This window comes from Ornithodoros turicata, chromosome 4 (genome assembly GCF_037126465.1).
Source record: "Ornithodoros turicata isolate Travis chromosome 4, ASM3712646v1, whole genome shotgun sequence".
NCBI lineage: Eukaryota > Metazoa > Arthropoda > Arachnida > Ixodida > Argasidae > Ornithodoros > Ornithodoros turicata.
This window is the reverse complement of record NC_088204.1, coordinates 27,690,766-27,697,154: the sequence shown is the minus strand read 5'-3', so window position 1 is coordinate 27,697,154 and position 6,389 is coordinate 27,690,766. Positions and strand designations below refer to the sequence as shown.

Here is a 6,389-nt window from a genome sequence, read left to right as displayed (position 1 = left end):
TTCCACCGAATCACGAAAACGAGTGTTTCAAGTATAGCGTGCTGGCACTCTTGCATCCGTTGAGAAACAAACCAAACGATTATGTCAGATACCACAAATACATGAATCCTTCGAATCCGGAGACGCGCGTAACGTACTGGCCACCCTGCTTCCCAGTCACTTACGAAGACATTGCCCTGTGGGAGAGAAAAAACAAAATCTCCGTCTACATCTACGTGTTCGACGAGCAGACGAGTTCGATATCTACCGGGCGGATTCCCTGCACGCTCTATCAGGATAAAGTCCACCTGCTCGAGGTTAGGGATCATTTCTATGGAATCAGAAAATTTAGCACTTTCATGGGACGAGGAGACTATTTTTATTGTGAGAAATGCACTAGCGGTTATAGGACGAGAGGGGCGTTGGAGCAGCACGAACGTTTGTGTCGAGACGTAAACGAAGTAATTCTCGAAATGCCAAAAGCGGGGGAGAGCGTCTCCTTCACCAAGATACAGTACATGCATCCCTACCCCTATTTTGCGGTGTTGGACACGGAAAGCATACTGGAAAAGGACGCGCTCGTTAAGGACGCCTCGAGTGTGCACAGGATGAGCTCGTATAGCATTGTGCTAGTGAGAAGTTGTGATGGGAAAATAATGGACGTAGATGGCTATTTGGGACCCAACGCGGCAGAAAAATGCTTGCTCGCACTAAAGCGATTTAGCGAACAAATCGATAGGCTGAACCGTCTTCCCTCACCGTTGGTCATGAGTATGGAAGACCACTTTCGGCACGCGAGCGCTACGCACTGCGAATTTTGTGGAATCGAATTTAACCGACATACGCGGAAGGTGTCGCATCACGACCACACCCGTTTCGTAGACCCCGGTTCCTCGAATTTTGTCGCGACGCTGTGTGATACGTGTAACCTTACGTGTCGTAACACCAAAGAACTCGTCGTGTGCGTGCACAACCTGCAGTACGATTTGAGCTCCCTTCTCCGCCACATGCACGTTCTAAATCTGGGCGAACCGTGGATCTTAGCTTCGAGCTCGGAAAAGATAAGAGGGTTCAATATTGGAGATCTCTATTTCCGCGATACCACGCAGTTTTTCAACCTCTCGTTGTCTAACCTGGTAGAAACGCTCCTCTCCAGCGGTGGCGAGAGTGCGTTTCATTGCACCCGTCAAATGTTTGGTGACCGTTTCCGACGGCTTCTCAAGAAGGGAATTTACCCGTACACCTTCGTCGACAGTTTCGAAGCGTACAATTTGCCCGCACTACCGCCAAAGGAAGCTTTCAAAAGTGACCTGAACGATGAAGAGATCACGGACGAGGACTATCAGTACGCCCTCGAGATTTTCGAATTGTTCAAATGCAAGGACCTAGGAGATTACACGCGTCTCTACGTCACGCTCGACACCTGTCAGCTGTGCGACATCGTGCTGTATTTCAGAAAGATTGCGCTAGAGACGGATGGGATAGATATCTTACGCACCGTGTCCCTCGCCAGTTACGCGTGGAGTAGCGCTTTGAAGCTCACCAATGTCAAACTCGAGCTCATAAGCGACCAAGAGATGTATGAAACGATCGAGAAGGGGATCAGGGGAGGCATTTGTAACAGCTTCCACAGATACTGTAGGGCTAATCACGAGGGGTGTGACGATTACGATCCCCACCAAGAAAAGACTTTTATCCAGTACCTCGACGTGAACAGTTTGTACCCGTACGCGATGACTTTCCATCTCCCGACAGGTGGTTTTGAGTGGGTGGATCCTTCGAGGTGGAGCGAGATCGATTTTCTCAACATTCCTCACGATTCGGAAGTGGGTTACGTGTACGTGGTAGACTTGTCGTATCCCGAAGAACTGCACGCACTCACCAGGGATTTTCCCCTGGCACCCGAACACAGGTGCGTGGACGAGGACGAACTCTCCCCCTACCAACGCCACCTGAAAGATGCGTTGTCGCTGAACGCCCCTCCCACCAAGAAACTCTTGCTGACGTGCTACGACAAAGAACGTTACGTCGTTCATTATGCATTGCTCGCTCTGTACGTGAGGTTGGGCATGAAAATAAAACGTGTTCACAGCATCCTCTCGTTCCGCCAAGACAACTTTTTGCGAACCTTCGTGCAGAGAAACGTCGCGTTGAGGAATGCCGCGTCCACGAAATTCGAGCGACTTCTGTACAAAACCATGTCGAACAGTACGTTCGGTAAGACGATACAAAATGTAAGACGGATGAAAAGGTACGCTATAGCCTACGACAAAGAAAGCGCGCTCAGAAAAGCTAGCTCCGTCGACTGTCAGCATTTTCTCATTCTGAGTGACAAGTGCATCTTGTACGAGATGAAGCAGCGCCGCATCAAATGCACGCACCCCCTTTACGTGGGCTTCGCCATTCTAGAAATATCCAAAGTCCGAATGTACAGCTTCATCTACGAGTCGCTCTTTTCTCGCTTGTCATGTCCAGTGCAATTGATCTATAGCGACACGGACAGCATAATTTTTTCTCTCACGTGTGAAAGCCTGGAAGAGCAGCTGGTGAAGATTGAGAGTGAGTTAGATCTGTCTTCCTATCCGCCAGACCACCCGCTTTTCAACGACGAGCACGCGAATCAGATGGGGTACTTCAAAGACGAGACGGGGGGTGGAGTTATTCAGGAAGTCGTAGCCATCCGAGCGAAAATGTACAGCATTCTCTTGGCTGGGTCACACAAACAGATCGCGAGAGCGAAAGGAGTTAAGAAGGACGTGGTGAGGAAACATTTATTGCACGAAGTGTACCGAGATTCTCTGTTCAATGAAACGGCGGTCTCTCAGAAGCAGTGCACCATCCAGAGTATAAAGCAAACGATGTACACCATTTCGAGACTCAAGAAGAGCTTGGTCCCCTACGACGACAAGCGCTATCTCGTGGATGCCGTACACTCCTTCCCTTATGGGAGCTGCGAATACGGTAAGCTTTGTTATGTTTTGACGCGTATAGGATTACGATAGTGCTCTCTCTCTTTGTGCAGCAACGGAAAACCCGGAAGAGAGCCCGAGAGCGTCGACGTCGTCAGGCATCGAGTAACCGCGGAACAAAGAGCTGCACGCGCATGTAATCGAGAATAAAAGTTCTAGTCGAGACATGCTTCTCTCTCTCTCTCTCGCAGACAGGAGAAGTACGGGTCATCGTGGCAGTGTGGTAGCGGAATGGGTGTACGAAAAGAATGACCATTCCGTCATCGTGCTGGTGCAGTGACCCGCGCAATGACGACGCTGCGATGAAGATACCCCATATCCTTTCTCTTGAGGCAAGTCAGGGAGGGTGCAGGCATCTATCGACCAAGTCCTTTGTATGTATTCAATAAAGATGTTTCAGTGAAAGAACACACAGAGTCTCGTCAAAGTTATTCGGACTGTTTAATGCGTTGCATGTCAATAACCAAGCGGTATTTCAATAAATCAGTGACAAAGTTGGCGATGTAGACTGCTTGCAAATGTCGCTGCTTCCGTAGAGCGTGCTTAATATGAGCGATGGCACGAGCGAGAAGGTCCACGATGTCTGCAGCGATGTAGTTGAATTCTGCGTTGGCCAAGCTCACAAATTCGCTCATCAGTCCCAGGGGTCCGTCAGGAACCGTTATGCAGACGTTCTTGTAACGGGCGTAAATTCGACGCACCATCTCCTGCAGCGGCCCCGGCGAGATCTCTCCTATATTGCCAAAGCCTACCATGTCTATCACGTAGCGAAAAGCAGTGATGACGAGCTCGTTGCGGGGACTTTCGCCGTTGAAACATTCCTTCTCCACTTCTTCCCAAGAAGCGTGGGTGCGGGAACAATTTTGTAAAGAGTGGTAGCTGAACATCTTCACGTAGTGATGACGCGAGCGCGGTGCGCGCTGCCTTTATAGAGATAAACGCGCGCGCGCAACGAACGGAGAATGAAAGCGAAACTGAAAAGCCACCCGTCGCCGCTAGGAGCGCGCGCGCAGCAGCAGAGAGCCGAAACCGAAAACACCCGCGGCCGGCGCAGGGGGCGCTAGGAGCGCGCGCGCGCGCATGCGCGGACGGGTGGAGCAGAGGGCGCGCGCGCGTCGCCTCTCTCAGTTTCTCTCGGACCGTCGCGGAAGACGGACGTGCGCTCCGCGCGCTCGCTCAGTTGCTGGCTGCCTCTCGTAGAGAGCAGACGTATGTTCTCCGCGCTCGCTCAGTTTCTGCCTGGAAGTTGCCGCGGGGGAAAAGGTGAGTGATTTGACGCGCTCCTTTTCTCGTATGTTTGCCGTGTTTAGCGGTGACCGCGCTCGTGTTAAGCCTTTTCTCGCATGTTTAGACTTGTTTTGCGGTGTCCAAGCCTGTTGACGCATGTTTAGCGATGTGTGGTTCCCGCCTTGTGTTAGCTGCGTAGTGTTGGGGTTAGGCCTAAGCGATCGCCCCCCGTAAGCCTCTTTCCTCGTATGTTTGCCGTGTTTAGCGGTGACCGCGCTCGTGTTAAGCCTTTTCTCGCATGTTTAGCGATGTGTGGTTCCCGCCTTGTGTTAGCTGCGTAGTGTTGAGGTTAGGCCTAAGCGATCGTCCCCCCGTAAGCCTTTTTCCCCGATGTGTACTGTTTTCTGTTTAGCAGTAGCGGTTAGACCTTTTCTCTCGCATGCCTAGACTTGTTTAGCAGTGCTGTCATTTTTACCTGCCGCTAGTATCTTGTTCTCTGTCTCTCTCTCCTCTAGAGCTATGATGGTGGCGCCATCTGGTGTGATGCCTTGCAACTAAGTGGCCACCTGTCGTCGATCTCTGCAACTACCCGACGTCAACAAGCACTGGTCACCCCGGAGCCGTTTCTTCGCCGCGGCATCGTTGATTTTCGAATAAATTGTTTCTCTCCACTCTATTTCTATCTTTTCATTTTATTTTCTACCTATTTTTTTATTTTTTATCAGCTCAAGTAGCCGGCAACTCACATCTTCGTCTGGACGTGTCTTAGATGATCCCCAATTAGTGTAATGACTCCCTGAATGATCCTAATTACTGTGGGGGGTCCCAAATTGCTCTAATTGCTAATTAATGGCGTCCAGACGAAGATGTGACTTGCCGGATACTTGAGCTGATACACTACTACTGACTTCCTATGGTATTTTGTCTCAGCACTTGTATAATGCACCCACGTTTCATTAATAATAATTGTTCCAAGAAATTCATCTTGACCGTCTTGATACCATTGAAGGAAAATGCAAGCCGCATTCATTCGTTGCTGTATACGAACGTTACCGAGCAAATGTGACCCTCATCACACCCTCACCCTCATGACTTGCATAACTTTCGTTGACCAAGCTGAAGGAAATTTGTTCCCGTTAGTATCAGAGTGCAGTACCAGCGACCCGCCAGTCTCCGTTAACAATTCTCGGAGTTTCAGAAAAGAAACGTTGTTTCGTGATGTTATAGCTGATCTCCCACTATACTGTTCGTTGTTCGATTTTCACGACCTTGTATAGAGAACACACCATTTCAATGCCTGTAAAGTGTTTTGTATAAACAGGTGTTAACTGTCAGTGGATATTCTTTAAAGCACTCTTTTTTTCTTTAATCGAAAATTAGGATAACTCTTACTTACTAGGATAGTCAGACGTACTCGGAAATATTACATCCATGCTTGAATGCCTGACACATAGGTGAACGGCACTTCATTAACCAACGTCTGCAGTGCCGGGATGTCACCCCCCCAAATACTACACCATTCAGTTTGTCCTAGTGGTGTTTCCTTTGAATAACAAATATCGGGAAACTTGTTTTTGGATGACTCTCCTAATTCCAGTTCTCTTTCTGCATGTGGCAACATTTTTTTTAGATTTCTTGTGGTGACTCTTGTGGACAGATACCGGCATGGAAGACTTAATAATAATTGGGGTTTACATTGCGAGACAACTGAGATCATGAGCGACGCCACAGCAGTCGGTCTGTGGATAGCCCACCTGAGTGTCCTTAAATGTGCACTGAAAGCTCACCACACAACACACCGTATTTAATGTCCCTTGCGGAAGATGGCATGTCTAAGCAACTTGTATCCTGGCACTAAGTTGCTGGTGTTTTTGGCCGGGATCGAACCGGCGATCTCGGGATCATAAGGTGAGCACACTACAGACTCAGCCACCAAGGCCGGTTCACGACAACTTGAACAACACAATTATGTTAACTCTGCCATCAAGTAATTCAGTTTCCTGCATATGTTTTGCAACAATTTAACTTCAGTTTTGTAAGCCTGAAGGCTAAGCTTAGAACCACCTCTTACAATTTAGTGTGAACTATTTGATGTGTGAATGTGTTTACACCTCTTAAAAACCTAATAAGACAAAATCTTGATGATTTCTAATATGTGGTATATACGAGGCCAGCTACAAGACGTCTACAATTAGACGTCAATTACTAAATGTC

At 48.7% G+C, this 6,389-nt stretch overlaps 1 long non-coding RNA gene across 1 annotated transcript; it reads left to right on the top strand.

Annotated features, from left to right (window-relative positions):
- Positions 1-3,957: 3,957 nt before the first annotated feature.
- LOC135392870 (uncharacterized) lies at positions 3,958-4,851 on the top strand. Its single transcript, XR_010422269.1, has 2 exons — positions 3,958-4,211; positions 4,691-4,851. It is a non-coding gene; the product is annotated as an uncharacterized LOC135392870 (long non-coding RNA).
- The last annotated feature ends 1,538 nt before the right edge of the window (positions 4,852-6,389 follow it).